We start from the raw sequence: 13978 nt of genomic DNA, 5'->3' as shown, positions 1-13978 counted from the left end.
ACACCTTGCACGATCATCGTATATATCTGCTGCCTTGCAACTCATTCAACCAAAATAAAAAATATCTTTAAAAGTACGTTTTGGTCCCTGAACTTTTTCATATTTCCCGTTTAGTCCCTGCATTGCAATTCACCGGTGCTCGTTGCTCGTTACTCGTTCTGTTTACGCGATAGGCGATAATAATTAAAAAAATGCAGGCGCGGACCGCAAAAATGCAAAAAAGGGGTGCAACACGAGGACTTCCCAGGAGGTCACCCATCCTAGTACTGCTCTCGCCCAAGCACGTTTAACTTCGGAGTTCTGATGGGATCCGGTGCATTAGTGCTGGTATGATCGCACCCGTCACACCTTGCACGATCATCGTATATATCTGCTGCCTTGCAACTCATTCAACCAAAATAAAAACTATCTTTAAAAGTACGTTTTGGTCCCTGAACTTTTTCATATTTCCCGTTTAGTCCCTGCATTGCAATTCACCGGTGCTCGTTGCTCGTTACTCGTTACTCGTTCTGTTTACGCGATAGGCGATAATAATTAAAAAAATGCAGGCGCGGACCGCAAAAATGCCAAAAAGGGGTGCAACACGAGGACTTCCCAGGAGGTCACCCATCCTAGTACTGCTCTCGCCCAAGCACGTTTAACTTCGGAGTTCTGATGGGATCCGGTGCATTAGTGCTGGTATGATCGCACCCGTCACACCTTGCACGATCATCGTATATATCTGCTGCCTTGCAACTCATTCAACCAAAATAAAAACTATCTTTAAAAGTACGTTTTGGTCCCTGAACTTTTTCATATTTCCCGTTTAGTCCCTGCATTGCAATTCACCGGTGCTCGTTGCTCGTTACTCGTTCTGTTTACGCGATAGGCGATAATAATTAAAAAAATGCAGGCGCGGACCGCAAAAATGCAATAAAGGGGTGCAACACAAGGACTTCCCAGGAGGTCACCCATCCTAGTACTGCTCTCGCCCAAGCACGTTTAACTTCGGAGTTCTGATGGGATCCGGTGCATTAGTGCTGGTATGATCGCACCCGTCACACCTTGCACGATCATCGTATATATCTGCTGCCTTGCAACTCATTCAACCAAAATAAAAAATATCTTTAAAAGTACGTTTTGGTCCCTGAACTTTTTCATATTTCCCGTTTAGTCCCTGCATTGCAATTCACCGGTGCTCGTTGCTCGTTACTCGTTTACGCGATAGGCGATAATAATTAAAAAAATGCAGGCGCGGACCGCAAAAATGCAAAAAAGGGGTGCAACACGAGGACTTCCCAGGAGGTCACCCATCCTAGTACTGCTCTCGCCCAAGCACGTTTAACTTCGGAGTTCTGATGGGATCCGGTGCATTAGTGCTGGTATGATCGCACCCGTCACACCTTGCACGATCATCGTATATATCTGCTGCCTTGCAACTCATTCAACCAAAATAAAAAATATCTTTAAAAGTACGTTTTGGTCCCTGAACTTTTTCATATTTCCCGTTTAGTCCCTGCATTGCAATACCGGTGCTCGTTGCTCGTTACTCGTTTACGCGATAGGCGATAATAATTAAAAAAATGCAGGCGCGGACCGCAAAAATGCAAAAAAGGGGTGCAACACGAGGACTTCCCAGGAGGTCACCCATCCTAGTACTGCTCTCGCCCAAGCACGTTTAACTTCGGAGTTCTGATGGGATCCGGTGTATTAGTGCTAGTATGATCGCACCCGTCACACCTTGCACGATCATCGTATATATCTGCTGCCTTGCAACTCATTCAACCAAAATAAAAACTATCTTTAAAAGTACGTTTTGGTCCCTGAACTTTTTCATATTTCCCGTTTAGTCCCTGCATTGCAATTCACCGGTGCTCGTTGCTCGTTGCTCGTTACTCGTTACTCGTTCTGTTTACGCGATAGGCGATAATAATTAAAAAAATGCAGGCGCGGACCGCAAAAATGCCAAAAAGGGGTGCAACACGAGGACTTCCCAGGAGGTCACCCATCCTAGTACTGCTCTCGCCCAAGCACGTTTAACTTCGGAGTTCTGATGGGATCCGGTGCATTAGTGCTGGTATGATCGCACCCGTCACACCTTGCACGATCATCGTATATATCTGCTGCCTTGCAACTCATTCAACCAAAATAAAAACTATCTTTAAAAGTACGTTTTGGTCCCTGAACTTTTTCATATTTCCCGTTTAGTCCCTGCATTGCAATTCACCGGTGCTCGTTGCTCGTTACTCGTTACTCGTTCTGTTTACGCGATAGGCGATAATAATTAAAAAAATGCAGGCGCGGACCGCAAAAATGCCAAAAAGGGGTGCAACACGAGGACTTCCCAGGAGGTCACCCATCCTAGTACTGCTCTCGCCCAAGCACGTTTAACTTCGGAGTTCTGATGGGATCCGGTGCATTAGTGCTGGTATGATCGCACCCGTCACACCTTGCACGATCATCGTATATATCTGCTGCCTTGCAACTCATTCAACCAAAATAAAAACTATCTTTAAAAGTACGTTTTGGTCCCTGAACTTTTTCATATTTCCCGTTTAGTCCCTGCATTGCAATTCACCGGTGCTCGTTACTCGTTCTGTTTACGCGATAGGCGATAATAATTAAAAAAATGCAGGCGCGGACCGCAAAAATGCAAAAAAGGGGTGCAACACGAGGACTTCCCAGGAGGTCACCCATCCTAGTACTGCTCTCGCCCAAGCACGTTTAACTTCGGAGTTCTGATGGGATCCGGTGCATTAGTGCTGGTATGATCGCACCCGTCACACCTTGCACGATCATCGTATATATCTGCTGCCTTGCAACTCATTCAACAAAAATAAAAAATATCTTTAAAAGTACGTTTTGGTCCCTGAACTTTTTCATATTTCCCGTTTAGTCCCTGCATTGCAATTCACCGGTGCTCGTTGCTCGTTACTCGTTCTGTTTACGCGATAGGCGATAATAATTAAAAAAATGCAGGCGCGGACCGCAAAAATGCAATAAAGGGGTGCAACACGAGGACTTCCCAGGAGGTCACCCATCCTAGTACTGCTCTCGCCCAAGCACGTTTAACTTCGGAGTTCTGATGGGATCCGGTGCATTAGTGCTGGTATGATCGCACCCGTCACACCTTGCACGATCATCGTATATATCTGCTGCCTTGCAACTCATTCAACCAAAATAAAAAATATCTTTAAAAGTACGTTTTGGTCCCTGAACTTTTTCATATTTCCCGTTTAGTCCCTGCATTGCAATTCACCGGTGCTCGTTGCTCGTTACTCGTTTACGCGATAGGCGATAATAATTAAAAAAATGCAGGCGCGGACCGCAAAAATGCAAAAAAGGGGTGCAACACGAGGACTTCCCAGGAGGTCACCCATCCTAGTACTGCTCTCGCCCAAGCACGTTTAACTTCGGAGTTCTGATGGGATCCGGTGCATTAGTGCTGGTATGATCGCACCCGTCACACCTTGCACGATCATCGTATATATCTGCTGCCTTACAACTCATTCAACCAAAATAAAAAATATCTTTAAAAGTACGTTTTGGTCCCTGAACTTTTTCATATTTCCCGTTTAGTCCCTGCATTGCAATACCGGTGCTCGTTGCTCGTTACTCGTTTACGCGATAGGCGATAATAATTAAAAAAATGCAGGCGCGGACCGCAAAAATGCAAAAAAGGGGTGCAACACGAGGACTTCCCAGGAGGTCACCCATCCTAGTACTGCTCTCGCCCAAGCACGTTTAACTTCGGAGTTCTGATGGGATCCGGTGTATTAGTGCTAGTATGATCGCACCCGTCACACCTTGCACGATCATCGTATATATCTGCTGCCTTGCAACTCATTCAACCAAAATAAAAACTATCTTTAAAAGTACGTTTTGGTCCCTGAACTTTTTCATATTTCCCGTTTAGTCCCTGCATTGCAATTCACCGGTGCTCGTTGCTCGTTGCTCGTTACTCGTTACTCGTTCTGTTTACGCGATAGGCGATAATAATTAAAAAAATGCAGGCGCGGACCGCAAAAATGCCAAAAAGGGGTGCAACACGAGGACTTCCCAGGAGGTCACCCATCCTAGTACTGCTCTCGCCCAAGCTCGTTGAACTTCGGAGTTCTGATGGGATCCGGTGCATTAGTGCTGGTATGATCGCACCCGTCACACCTTGCACGATCATCGTATATATCTGCTGCCTTGCAACTCATTCAACCAAAATAAAAACTATCTTTAAAAGTACGTTTTGGTCCCTGAACTTTTTCATATTTCCCGTTTAGTCCCTGCATTGCAATTCACCGGTGCTCGGTGCTCGTTACTCGTTACTCGTTCTGTTTACGCGATAGGCGATAATAATTAAAAAAATGCAGGCGCGGACCGCAAAAATGCCAAAAAGGGGTGCAACACGAGGACTTCCCAGGAGGTCACCCATCCTAGTACTGCTCTCGCCCAAGCACGTTTAACTTCGGAGTTCTGATGGGATCCGGTGCATTAGTGCTGGTATGATCGCACCCGTCACACCTTGCACGATCATCGTATATATCTGCTGCCTTGCAACTCATTCCACCAAAATAAAAACTATCTTTAAAAGTACGTTTTGGTCCCTGAACTTTTTCATATTTCCCGTTTAGTCCCTGCATTGCAATTCACCGGTGCTCGTTGCTCGTTACTCGTTCTGTTTACGCGATAGGCGATAATAATTAAAAAAATGCAGGCGCGGACCGCAAAAATGCAATAAAGGGGTGCAACACGAGGACTTCCCAGGAGGTCACCCATCCTAGTACTGCTCTCGCCCAAGCACGTTTAACTTCGGAGTTCTGATGGGATCCGGTGCATTAGTGCTGGTATGATCGCACCCGTCACACCTTGCACGATCATCGTATATATCTGCTGCCTTGCAACTCATTCAACCAAAATAAAAAAAATCTTTAAAAGTACGTTTTGGTCCCTGAACTTTTTCATATTTCCCGTTTAGTCCCTGCATTGCAATTCACCGGTGCTCGTTGCTCGTTACTCGTTTACGCGATAGGCGATAATAATTAAAAAAATGCAGGCGCGGACCGCAAAAATGCAAAAAAGGGGTGCAACACGAGGACTTCCCAGGAGGTCACCCATCCTAGTACTGCTCTCGCCCAAGCACGTTTAACTTCGGAGTTCTGATGGGATCCGGTGCATTAGTGCTGGTATGATCGCACCCGTCACACCTTGCACGATCATCGTATATATCTGCTGCCTTACAACTCATTCAACCAAAATAAAAAATATCTTTAAAAGTACGTTTTGGTCCCTGAACTTTTTCATATTTCCCGTTTAGTCCCTGCATTGCAATACCGGTGCTCGTTGCTCGTTACTCGTTTACGCGATAGGCGATAATAATTAAAAAAATGCAGGCGCGGACCGCAAAAATGCAAAAAAGGGGTGCAACACGAGGACTTCCCAGGAGGTCACCCATCCTAGTACTGCTCTCGCCCAAGCACGTTTAACTTCGGAGTTCTGATGGGATCCGGTGTATTAGTGCTAGTATGATCGCACCCGTCACACCTTGCACGATCATCGTATATATCTGCTGCCTTGCAACTCATTCAACCAAAATAAAAACTATCTTTAAAAGTACGTTTTGGTCCCTGAACTTTTTCATATTTCCCGTTTAGTCCCTGCATTGCAATTCACCGGTGCTCGTTGCTCGTTGCTCGTTACTCGTTACTCGTTCTGTTTACGCGATAGGCGATAATAATTAAAAAAATGCAGGCGCGGACCGCAAAAATGCCAAAAAGGGGTGCAACACGAGGACTTCCCAGGAGGTCACCCATCCTAGTACTGCTCTCGCCCAAGCACGTTTAACTTCGGAGTTCTGATGGGATCCGGTGCATTAGTGCTGGTATGATCGCACCCGTCACACCTTGCACGATCATCGTATATATCTGCTGCCTTGCAACTCATTCAACCAAAATAAAAACTATCTTTAAAAGTACGTTTTGGTCCCTGAACTTTTTCATATTTCCCGTTTAGTCCCTGCATTGCAATTCACCGGTGCTCGTTACTCGTTCTGTTTACGCGATAGGCGATAATAATTAAAAAAATGCAGGCGCGGACCGCAAAAATGCAAAAAAGGGGTGCAACACGAGGACTTCCCAGGAGGTCACCCATCCTAGTACTGCTCTCGCCCAAGCACGTTTAACTTCGGAGTTCTGATGGGATCCGGTGCATTAGTGCTGGTATGATCGCACCCGTCACACCTTGCACGATCATCGTATATATCTGCTGCCTTGCAACTCATTCAACCAAAATAAAAAATATCTTTAAAAGTACGTTTTGGTCCCTGAACTTTTTCATATTTCCCGTTTAGTCCCTGCATTGCAATTCACCGGTGCTCGTTGCTCGTTACTCGTTCTGTTTACGCGATAGGCGATAATAATTAAAAAAATGCAGGCGCGGACCGCAAAAATGCAATAAAGGGGTGCAACACGAGGACTTCCCAGGAGGTCACCCATCCTAGTACTGCTCTCGCCCAAGCACGTTTAACTTCGGAGTTCTGATGGGATCCGGTGCATTAGTGCTGGTATGATCGCACCCGTCACACCTTGCACGATCATCGTATATATCTGCTGCCTTGCAACTCATTCAACCAAAATAAAAAATATCTTTAAAAGTACGTTTTGGTCCCTGAACTTTTTCATATTTCCCGTTTAGTCCCTGCATTGCAATTCACCGGTGCTCGTTGCTCGTTACTCGTTTACGCGATAGGCGATAATAATTAAAAAAATGCAGGCGCGGACCGCAAAAATGCAAAATAGGGGTGCAACACGAGGACTTCCCAGGAGGTCACCCATCCTAGTACTGCTCTCGCCCAAGCACGTTTAACTTCGGAGTTCTGATGGGATCCGGTGCATTAGTGCTGGTATGATCGCACCCGTCACACCTTGCACGATCATCGTATATATCTGCTGCCTTGCAACTCATTCAACCAAAATAAAAAATATCTTTAAAAGTACGTTTTGGTCCCTGAACTTTTTCATATTTCCCGTTTAGTCCCTGCATTGCAATACCGGTGCTCGTTGCTCGTTACTCGTTTACGCGATAGGCGATAATAATTAAAAAAATGCAGGCGCGGACCGCAAAAATGCAAAAAAGGGGTGCAACACGAGGACTTCCCAGGAGGTCACCCATCCTAGTACTGCTCTCGCCCAAGCACGTTTAACTTCGGAGTTCTGATGGGATCCGGTGTATTAGTGCTAGTATGATCGCACCCGTCACACCTTGCACGATCATCGTATATATCTGCTGCCTTGCAACTCATTCAACCAAAATAAAAACTATCTTTAAAAGTACGTTTTGGTCCCTGAACTTTTTCATATTTCCCGTTTAGTCCCTGCATTGCAATTCACCGGTGCTCGTTGCTCGTTGCTCGTTACTCGTTACTCGTTCTGTTTACGCGATAGGCGATAATAATTAAAAAAATGCAGGCGCGGACCGCAAAAATGCCAAAAAGGGGTGCAACACGAGGACTTCCCAGGAGGTCACCCATCCTAGTACTGCTCTCGCCCAAGCACGTTTAACTTCGGAGTTCTGATGGGATCCGGTGCATTAGTGCTGGTATGATCGCACCCGTCACACCTTGCACGATCATCGTATATATCTGCTGCCTTGCAACTCATTCAACCAAAATAAAAACTATCTTTAAAAGTACGTTTTGGTCCCTGATCTTTTTCATATTTCCCGTTTAGTCCCTGCATTGCAATTCACCGGTGCTCGTTACTCGTTCTGTTTACGCGATAGGCGATAATAATTAAAAAAATGCAGGCGCGGACCGCAAAAATGCAAAAAAGGGGTGCAACACGAGGACTTCCCAGGAGGTCACCCATCCTAGTACTGCTCTCGCCCAAGCACGTTTAACTTCGGAGTTCTGATGGGATCCGGTGCATTAGTGCTGGTATGATCGCACCCGTCACACCTTGCACGATCATCGTATATATCTGCTGCCTTGCAACTCATTCAACCAAAATAAAAAATATCTTTAAAAGTACGTTTTGGTCCCTGAACTTTTTCATATTTCCCGTTTAGTCCCTGCATTGCAATTCACCGGTGCTCGTTGCTCGTTACTCGTTCTGTTTACGCGATAGGCGATAATAATTAAAAAAATGCAGGCGCGGACCGCAAAAATGCAATAAAGGGGTGCAACACGAGGACTTCCCAGGAGGTCACCCATCCTAGTACTGCTCTCGCCCAAGCACGTTTAACTTCGGAGTTCTGATGGGATCCGGTGCATTAGTGCTGGTATGATCGCACCCGTCACACCTTGCACGATCATCGTATATATCTGCTGCCTTGCAACTCATTCAACCAAAATAAAAAATATCTTTAAAAGTACGTTTTGGTCCCTGAACTTTTTCATATTTCCCGTTTAGTCCCTGCATTGCAATTCACCGGTGCTCGTTGCTCGTTACTCGTTTACGCGATAGGCGATAATAATTAAAAAAATGCAGGCGCGGACCGCAAAAATGCAAAAAAGGGGTGCAACACGAGGACTTCCCAGGAGGTCACCCATCCTAGTACTGCTCTCGCCCAAGCACGTTTAACTTCGGAGTTCTGATGGGATCCGGTGCATTAGTGCTGGTATGATCGCACCCGTCACACCTTGCACGATCATCGTATATATCTGCTGCCTTACAACTCATTCAACCAAAATAAAAAATATCTTTAAAAGTACGTTTTGGTCCCTGAACTTTTTCATATTTCCCGTTTAGTCCCTGCATTGCAATACCGGTGCTCGTTGCTCGTTACTCGTTTACGCGATAGGCGATAATAATTAAAAAAATGCAGGCGCGGACCGCAAAAATGCAAAAAAGGGGTGCAACACGAGGACTTCCCAGGAGGTCACCCATCCTAGTACTGCTCTCGCCCAAGCACGTTTAACTTCGGAGTTCTGATGGGATCCGGTGCATTAGTGCTGGTATGATCGCACCCGTCACACCTTGCACGATCATCGTATATATCTGCTGCCTTGCAACTCATTCAACCAAAATAAAAACTATCTTTAAAAGTACGTTTTGGTCCCTGAACTTTTTCATATTTCCCGTTTAGTCCCTGCATTGCAATTCACCGGTGCTCGTTGCTCGTTACTCGTTCTGTTTACGCGATAGGCGATAATAATTAAAAAAATGCAGGCGCGGACCGCAAAAATGCCAAAAAGGGGTGCAACACGAGGACTTCCCAGGAGGTCACCCATCCTAGTACTGCTCTCGCCCAAGCACGTTTAACTTCGGAGTTCTGATGGGATCCGGTGCATTAGTGCTGGTATGATCGCACCCGTCACACCTTGCACGATCATCGTATATATCTGCTGCCTTGCAACTCATTCAACCAAAATAAAAAATATCTTTAAAAGTACGTTTTGGTCCCTGAACTTTTTCATATTTCCCGTTTAGTCCCTGCATTGCAATTCACCGGTGCTCGTTGCTCGTTACTCGTTTACGCGATAGGCGATAATAATTAAAAAAATGCAGGCGCGGACCGCAAAAATGCAAAAAAGGGGTGCAACACGAGGACTTCCCAGGAGGTCACCCATCCTAGTACTGCTCTCGCCCAAGCACGTTTAACTTCGGAGTTCTGATGGGATCCGGTGCATTAGTGCTGGTATGATCGCACCCGTCACACCTTGCACGATCATCGTATATATCTGCTGCCTTACAACTCATTCAACCAAAATAAAAAATATCTTTAAAAGTACGTTTTGGTCCCTGAACTTTTTCATATTTCCCGTTTAGTCCCTGCATTGCAATACCGGTGCTCGTTGCTCGTTACTCGTTTACGCGATAGGCGATAATAATTAAAAAAATGCAGGCGCGGACCGCAAAAATGCAAAAAAGGGGTGCAACACGAGGACTTCCCAGGAGGTCACCCATCCTAGTACTGCTCTCGCCCAAGCACGTTTAACTTCGGAGTTCTGATGGGATCCGGTGCATTAGTGCTGGTATGATCGCACCCGTCACACCTTGCACGATCATCGTATATATCTGCTGCCTTGCAACTCATTCAACCAAAATAAAAACTATCTTTAAAAGTACGTTTTGGTCCCTGAACTTTTTCATATTTCCCGTTTAGTCCCTGCATTGCAATTCACCGGTGCTCGTTGCTCGTTACTCGTTACTCGTTCTGTTTACGCGATAGGCGATAATAATTAAAAAAATGCAGGCGCGGACCGCAAAAATGCCAAAAAGGGGTGCAACACGAGGACTTCCCAGGAGGTCACCCATCCTAGTACTGCTCTCGCCCAAGCACGTTTAACTTCGGAGTTCTGATGGGATCCGGTGCATTAGTGCTGGTATGATCGCACCCGTCACACCTTGCACGATCATCGTATATATCTGCTGCCTTGCAACTCATTCAACCAAAATAAAAACTATCTTTAAAAGTACGTTTTGGTCCCTGAACTTTTTCATATTTCCCGTTTAGTCCCTGCATTGCAATTCACCGGTGCTCGTTGCTCGTTACTCGTTCTGTTTACGCGATAGGCGATAATAATTAAAAAAATGCAGGCGCGGACCGCAAAAATGCAATAAAGGGGTGCAACACGAGGACTTCCCAGGAGGTCACCCATCCTAGTACTGCTCTCGCCCAAGCACGTTTAACTTCGGAGTTCTGATGGGATCCGGTGCATTAGTGCTGGTATGATCGCACCCGTCACACCTTGCACGATCATCGTATATATCTGCTGCCTTGCAACTCATTCAACCAAAATAAAAAATATCTTTAAAAGTACGTTTTGGTCCCTGAACTTTTTCATATTTCCCGTTTAGTCCCTGCATTGCAATTCACCGGTGCTCGTTACTCGTTCTGTTTACGCGATAGGCGATAATAATTAAAAAAATGCAGGCGCGGACCGCAAAAATGCAAAAAAGGGGTGCAACACGAGGACTTCCCAGGAGGTCACCCATCCTAGTACTGCTCTCGCCCAAGCACGTTTAACTTCGGAGTTCTGATGGGATCCGGTGTATTAGTGCTAGTATGATCGCACCCGTCACACCTTGCACGATCATCGTATATATCTGCTGCCTTGCAACTCATTCAACCAAAATAAAAACTATCTTTAAAAGTACGTTTTGGTCCCTGAACTTTTTCATATTTCCCGTTTAGTCCCTGCATTGCAATTCACCGGTGCTCGTTGCTCGTTACTCGTTACTCGTTCTGTTTACGCGATATGCGATACTAATTAAAAAAATGCAGGCGCGGACCGCAAAAATGCAATAAAGGGGTGCAACACGAGGACTTCCCAGGAGGTCACCCATCCTAGTACTGCTCTCGCCCAAGCACGTTTAACTTCGGAGTTCTGATGGGATCCGGTGCATTAGTGCTGGTATGATCGCACCCGTCACACCTTGCACGATCATCGTATATATCTGCTGCCTTGCAACTCATTCAACCAAAATAAAAACTATCTTTAAAAGTACGTTTTGGTCCCTGAACTTTTTCATATTTCCCGTTTAGTCCCTGCATTGCAATTCACCGGTGCTCGTTGCTCGTTACTCGTTACTCGTTCTGTTTACGCGATAGGCGATAATAATTAAAAAAATGCAGGCGCGGACCGCAAAAATGCCAAAAAGGGGTGCAACACGAGGACTTCCCAGGAGGTCACCCATCCTAGTACTGCTCTCGCCCAAGCACGTTTAACTTCGGAGTTCTGATGGGATCCGGTGCATTAGTGCTGGTATGATCGCACCCGTCACACCTTGCACGATCATCGTATATATCTGCTGCCTTGCAACTCATTCAACCAAAATAAAAACTATCTTTAAAAGTACGTTTTGGTCCCTGAACTTTTTCATATTTCCCGTTTAGTCCCTGCATTGCAATTCACCGGTGCTCGTTGCTCGTTACTCGTTCTGTTTACGCGATAGGCGATAATAATTAAAAAAATGCAGGCGCGGACCGCAAAAATGCAATAAAGGGGTGCAACACGAGGACTTCCCAGGAGGTCACCCATCCTAGTACTGCTCTCGCCCAAGCACGTTTAACTTCGGAGTTCTGATGGGATCCGGTGCATTAGTGCTGGTATGATCGCACCCGTCACACCTTGCACGATCATCGTATATATCTGCTGCCTTGCAACTCATTCAACCAAAATAAAAAATATCTTTAAAAGTACGTTTTGGTCCCTGAACTTTTTCATATTTCCCGTTTAGTCCCTGCATTGCAATTCACCGGTGCTCGTTACTCGTTCTGTTTACGCGATAGGCGATAATAATTAAAAAAATGCAGGCGCGGACCGCAAAAATGCAAAAAAGGGGTGCAACACGAGGACTTCCCAGGAGGTCACCCATCCTAGTACTGCTCTCGCCCAAGCACGTTTAACTTCGGAGTTCTGATGGGATCCGGTGTATTAGTGCTAGTATGATCGCACCCGTCACACCTTGCACGATCATCGTATATATCTGCTGCCTTGCAACTCATTCAACCAAAATAAAAACTATCTTTAAAAGTACGTTTTGGTCCCTGAACTTTTTCATATTTCCCGTTTAGTCCCTGCATTGCAATTCACCGGTGCTCGTTGCTCGTTACTCGTTACTCGTTCTGTTTACGCGATATGCGATACTAATTAAAAAAATGCAGGCGCGGACCGCAAAAATGCAATAAAGGGGTGCAACACGAGGACTTCCCAGGAGGTCACCCATCCTAGTACTGCTCTCGCCCAAGCACGTTTAACTTCGGAGTTCTGATGGGATCCGGTGCATTAGTGCTGGTATGATCGCACCCGTCACACCTTGCACGATCATCGTATATATCTGCTGCCTTGCAACTCATTCAACCAAAATAAAAACTATCTTTAAAAGTACGTTTTGGTCCCTGAACTTTTTCATATTTCCCGTTTAGTCCCTGCATTGCAATTCACCGGTGCTCGGTGCTCGTTACTCGTTACTCGTTCTGTTTACGCGATAGGCGATAATAATTAAAAAAATGCAGGCGCGGACCGCAAAAATGCCAAAAAGGGGTGCAACACGAGGACTTCCCAGGAGGTCACCCATCCTAGTACTGCTCTCGCCCAAGCACGTTTAACTTCGGAGTTCTGATGGGATCCGGTGCATTAGTGCTGGTATGATCGCACCCGTCACACCTTGCACGATCATCGTATATATCTGCTGCCTTGCAACTCATTCAACCAAAATAAAAACTATCTTTAAAAGTACGTTTTGGTCCCTGAACTTTTTCATATTTCCCGTTTAGTCCCTGCATTGCAATTCACCGGTGCTCGTTGCTCGTTACTCGTTCTGTTTACGCGATAGGCGATAATAATTAAAAAAATGCAGGCGCGGACCGCAAAAATGCAATAAAGGGGTGCAACACGAGGACTTCCCAGGAGGTCACCCATCCTAGTACTGCTCTCGCCCAAGCACGTTTAACTTCGGAGTTCTGATGGGATCCGGTGCATTAGTGCTGGTATGATCGCACCCGTCACACCTTGCACGATCATCGTATATATCTGCTGCCTTGCAACTCATTCAACCAAAATAAAAAATATCTTTAAAAGTACGTTTTGGTCCCTGAACTTTTTCATATTTCCCGTTTAGTCCCTGCATTGCAATTCACCGGTGCTCGTTACTCGTTCTGTTTACGCGATAGGCGATAATAATTAAAAAAATGCAGGCGCGGACCGCAAAAATGCAAAAAAGGGGTGCAACACGAGGACTTCCCAGGAGGTCACCCATCCTAGTACTGCTCTCGCCCAAGCACGTTTAACTTCGGAGTTCTGATGGGATCCGGTGTATTAGTGCTAGTATGATCGCACCCGTCACACCTTGCACGATCATCGTATATATCTGCTGCCTTGCAACTCATTCAACCAAAATAAAAACTATCTTTAAAAGTACGTTTTGGTCCCTGAACTTTTTCATATTTCCCGTTTAGTCCCTGCATTGCAATTCACCGGTGCTCGTTGCTCGTTACTCGTTACTCGTTCTGTTTACGCGATAGGCGATAATAATTAAAAAAATGCAGGCGCGGACCGCAAAAA

At 45.7% G+C, this 13978-nt stretch overlaps 40 non-coding genes across 40 annotated transcripts; all 40 read right to left on the bottom strand.

Moving 5' to 3' along the window:
- Positions 1-222: 222 nt before the first annotated feature.
- Positions 223-341, bottom strand: LOC126684167 (5S ribosomal RNA). The gene has a single exon (XR_007642359.1). It is a non-coding gene; the product is annotated as a 5S ribosomal RNA (ribosomal RNA).
- Positions 342-573: 232 nt separating this feature from the next.
- LOC126684166 (5S ribosomal RNA) lies at positions 574-692 on the bottom strand. Its single transcript, XR_007642358.1, has one exon. It is a non-coding gene; the product is annotated as a 5S ribosomal RNA (ribosomal RNA).
- Positions 693-917: 225 nt separating this feature from the next.
- On the bottom strand, positions 918-1036 carry LOC126684388 (5S ribosomal RNA). Its single transcript, XR_007642568.1, has one exon. It is a non-coding gene; the product is annotated as a 5S ribosomal RNA (ribosomal RNA).
- Positions 1037-1256: 220 nt separating this feature from the next.
- Positions 1257-1375, bottom strand: LOC126684165 (5S ribosomal RNA). Its single transcript, XR_007642357.1, has one exon. It is a non-coding gene; the product is annotated as a 5S ribosomal RNA (ribosomal RNA).
- Positions 1376-1593: 218 nt separating this feature from the next.
- On the bottom strand, positions 1594-1712 carry LOC126684631 (5S ribosomal RNA). Its single transcript, XR_007642803.1, has one exon. It is a non-coding gene; the product is annotated as a 5S ribosomal RNA (ribosomal RNA).
- A 239-nt stretch (positions 1713-1951) lies between these two features.
- Positions 1952-2070, bottom strand: LOC126684164 (5S ribosomal RNA). Its single transcript, XR_007642356.1, has one exon. It is a non-coding gene; the product is annotated as a 5S ribosomal RNA (ribosomal RNA).
- A 232-nt stretch (positions 2071-2302) lies between these two features.
- LOC126684163 (5S ribosomal RNA) lies at positions 2303-2421 on the bottom strand. Its single transcript, XR_007642355.1, has one exon. It is a non-coding gene; the product is annotated as a 5S ribosomal RNA (ribosomal RNA).
- Positions 2422-2639: 218 nt separating this feature from the next.
- Positions 2640-2758, bottom strand: LOC126684162 (5S ribosomal RNA). The gene has a single exon (XR_007642354.1). It is a non-coding gene; the product is annotated as a 5S ribosomal RNA (ribosomal RNA).
- Positions 2759-2983: 225 nt separating this feature from the next.
- On the bottom strand, positions 2984-3102 carry LOC126684161 (5S ribosomal RNA). The gene has a single exon (XR_007642353.1). It is a non-coding gene; the product is annotated as a 5S ribosomal RNA (ribosomal RNA).
- Positions 3103-3322: 220 nt separating this feature from the next.
- Positions 3323-3441, bottom strand: LOC126684159 (5S ribosomal RNA). Its single transcript, XR_007642351.1, has one exon. It is a non-coding gene; the product is annotated as a 5S ribosomal RNA (ribosomal RNA).
- Positions 3442-3659: 218 nt separating this feature from the next.
- On the bottom strand, positions 3660-3778 carry LOC126684630 (5S ribosomal RNA). The gene has a single exon (XR_007642802.1). It is a non-coding gene; the product is annotated as a 5S ribosomal RNA (ribosomal RNA).
- A 239-nt stretch (positions 3779-4017) lies between these two features.
- LOC126685060 (5S ribosomal RNA) lies at positions 4018-4136 on the bottom strand. Its single transcript, XR_007643216.1, has one exon. It is a non-coding gene; the product is annotated as a 5S ribosomal RNA (ribosomal RNA).
- Positions 4137-4368: 232 nt separating this feature from the next.
- On the bottom strand, positions 4369-4487 carry LOC126684158 (5S ribosomal RNA). The gene has a single exon (XR_007642350.1). It is a non-coding gene; the product is annotated as a 5S ribosomal RNA (ribosomal RNA).
- Positions 4488-4712: 225 nt separating this feature from the next.
- Positions 4713-4831, bottom strand: LOC126684157 (5S ribosomal RNA). Its single transcript, XR_007642349.1, has one exon. It is a non-coding gene; the product is annotated as a 5S ribosomal RNA (ribosomal RNA).
- Positions 4832-5051: 220 nt separating this feature from the next.
- On the bottom strand, positions 5052-5170 carry LOC126684156 (5S ribosomal RNA). Its single transcript, XR_007642348.1, has one exon. It is a non-coding gene; the product is annotated as a 5S ribosomal RNA (ribosomal RNA).
- A 218-nt stretch (positions 5171-5388) lies between these two features.
- LOC126684629 (5S ribosomal RNA) lies at positions 5389-5507 on the bottom strand. Its single transcript, XR_007642801.1, has one exon. It is a non-coding gene; the product is annotated as a 5S ribosomal RNA (ribosomal RNA).
- A 239-nt stretch (positions 5508-5746) lies between these two features.
- LOC126684155 (5S ribosomal RNA) lies at positions 5747-5865 on the bottom strand. Its single transcript, XR_007642347.1, has one exon. It is a non-coding gene; the product is annotated as a 5S ribosomal RNA (ribosomal RNA).
- Positions 5866-6083: 218 nt separating this feature from the next.
- On the bottom strand, positions 6084-6202 carry LOC126684154 (5S ribosomal RNA). Its single transcript, XR_007642346.1, has one exon. It is a non-coding gene; the product is annotated as a 5S ribosomal RNA (ribosomal RNA).
- Positions 6203-6427: 225 nt separating this feature from the next.
- Positions 6428-6546, bottom strand: LOC126684152 (5S ribosomal RNA). Its single transcript, XR_007642345.1, has one exon. It is a non-coding gene; the product is annotated as a 5S ribosomal RNA (ribosomal RNA).
- A 220-nt stretch (positions 6547-6766) lies between these two features.
- Positions 6767-6885, bottom strand: LOC126684151 (5S ribosomal RNA). The gene has a single exon (XR_007642344.1). It is a non-coding gene; the product is annotated as a 5S ribosomal RNA (ribosomal RNA).
- A 218-nt stretch (positions 6886-7103) lies between these two features.
- Positions 7104-7222, bottom strand: LOC126684627 (5S ribosomal RNA). Its single transcript, XR_007642799.1, has one exon. It is a non-coding gene; the product is annotated as a 5S ribosomal RNA (ribosomal RNA).
- A 239-nt stretch (positions 7223-7461) lies between these two features.
- On the bottom strand, positions 7462-7580 carry LOC126684150 (5S ribosomal RNA). The gene has a single exon (XR_007642343.1). It is a non-coding gene; the product is annotated as a 5S ribosomal RNA (ribosomal RNA).
- A 218-nt stretch (positions 7581-7798) lies between these two features.
- On the bottom strand, positions 7799-7917 carry LOC126684149 (5S ribosomal RNA). Its single transcript, XR_007642342.1, has one exon. It is a non-coding gene; the product is annotated as a 5S ribosomal RNA (ribosomal RNA).
- A 225-nt stretch (positions 7918-8142) lies between these two features.
- LOC126684147 (5S ribosomal RNA) lies at positions 8143-8261 on the bottom strand. The gene has a single exon (XR_007642340.1). It is a non-coding gene; the product is annotated as a 5S ribosomal RNA (ribosomal RNA).
- Positions 8262-8481: 220 nt separating this feature from the next.
- On the bottom strand, positions 8482-8600 carry LOC126684146 (5S ribosomal RNA). The gene has a single exon (XR_007642339.1). It is a non-coding gene; the product is annotated as a 5S ribosomal RNA (ribosomal RNA).
- Positions 8601-8818: 218 nt separating this feature from the next.
- On the bottom strand, positions 8819-8937 carry LOC126684145 (5S ribosomal RNA). Its single transcript, XR_007642338.1, has one exon. It is a non-coding gene; the product is annotated as a 5S ribosomal RNA (ribosomal RNA).
- A 225-nt stretch (positions 8938-9162) lies between these two features.
- LOC126684144 (5S ribosomal RNA) lies at positions 9163-9281 on the bottom strand. Its single transcript, XR_007642337.1, has one exon. It is a non-coding gene; the product is annotated as a 5S ribosomal RNA (ribosomal RNA).
- A 220-nt stretch (positions 9282-9501) lies between these two features.
- On the bottom strand, positions 9502-9620 carry LOC126684143 (5S ribosomal RNA). Its single transcript, XR_007642336.1, has one exon. It is a non-coding gene; the product is annotated as a 5S ribosomal RNA (ribosomal RNA).
- Positions 9621-9838: 218 nt separating this feature from the next.
- Positions 9839-9957, bottom strand: LOC126684141 (5S ribosomal RNA). The gene has a single exon (XR_007642334.1). It is a non-coding gene; the product is annotated as a 5S ribosomal RNA (ribosomal RNA).
- A 232-nt stretch (positions 9958-10189) lies between these two features.
- On the bottom strand, positions 10190-10308 carry LOC126684140 (5S ribosomal RNA). Its single transcript, XR_007642333.1, has one exon. It is a non-coding gene; the product is annotated as a 5S ribosomal RNA (ribosomal RNA).
- A 225-nt stretch (positions 10309-10533) lies between these two features.
- Positions 10534-10652, bottom strand: LOC126684139 (5S ribosomal RNA). The gene has a single exon (XR_007642332.1). It is a non-coding gene; the product is annotated as a 5S ribosomal RNA (ribosomal RNA).
- Positions 10653-10870: 218 nt separating this feature from the next.
- Positions 10871-10989, bottom strand: LOC126684626 (5S ribosomal RNA). The gene has a single exon (XR_007642798.1). It is a non-coding gene; the product is annotated as a 5S ribosomal RNA (ribosomal RNA).
- A 232-nt stretch (positions 10990-11221) lies between these two features.
- Positions 11222-11340, bottom strand: LOC126684138 (5S ribosomal RNA). Its single transcript, XR_007642331.1, has one exon. It is a non-coding gene; the product is annotated as a 5S ribosomal RNA (ribosomal RNA).
- Positions 11341-11572: 232 nt separating this feature from the next.
- Positions 11573-11691, bottom strand: LOC126684137 (5S ribosomal RNA). The gene has a single exon (XR_007642330.1). It is a non-coding gene; the product is annotated as a 5S ribosomal RNA (ribosomal RNA).
- A 225-nt stretch (positions 11692-11916) lies between these two features.
- LOC126684135 (5S ribosomal RNA) lies at positions 11917-12035 on the bottom strand. The gene has a single exon (XR_007642328.1). It is a non-coding gene; the product is annotated as a 5S ribosomal RNA (ribosomal RNA).
- A 218-nt stretch (positions 12036-12253) lies between these two features.
- Positions 12254-12372, bottom strand: LOC126684625 (5S ribosomal RNA). The gene has a single exon (XR_007642797.1). It is a non-coding gene; the product is annotated as a 5S ribosomal RNA (ribosomal RNA).
- A 232-nt stretch (positions 12373-12604) lies between these two features.
- Positions 12605-12723, bottom strand: LOC126684134 (5S ribosomal RNA). The gene has a single exon (XR_007642327.1). It is a non-coding gene; the product is annotated as a 5S ribosomal RNA (ribosomal RNA).
- A 232-nt stretch (positions 12724-12955) lies between these two features.
- On the bottom strand, positions 12956-13074 carry LOC126684133 (5S ribosomal RNA). Its single transcript, XR_007642326.1, has one exon. It is a non-coding gene; the product is annotated as a 5S ribosomal RNA (ribosomal RNA).
- Positions 13075-13299: 225 nt separating this feature from the next.
- LOC126684132 (5S ribosomal RNA) lies at positions 13300-13418 on the bottom strand. Its single transcript, XR_007642325.1, has one exon. It is a non-coding gene; the product is annotated as a 5S ribosomal RNA (ribosomal RNA).
- Positions 13419-13636: 218 nt separating this feature from the next.
- On the bottom strand, positions 13637-13755 carry LOC126684624 (5S ribosomal RNA). Its single transcript, XR_007642796.1, has one exon. It is a non-coding gene; the product is annotated as a 5S ribosomal RNA (ribosomal RNA).
- Positions 13756-13978: the final 223 nt, after the last annotated feature.

This window comes from Mercurialis annua, linkage group LG5, assembly GCF_937616625.2.
Source record: "Mercurialis annua linkage group LG5, ddMerAnnu1.2, whole genome shotgun sequence".
Taxonomy (NCBI): domain Eukaryota; kingdom Viridiplantae; phylum Streptophyta; class Magnoliopsida; order Malpighiales; family Euphorbiaceae; genus Mercurialis; species Mercurialis annua.
This window is presented reverse-complemented; position numbering and strand designations above follow the sequence as displayed.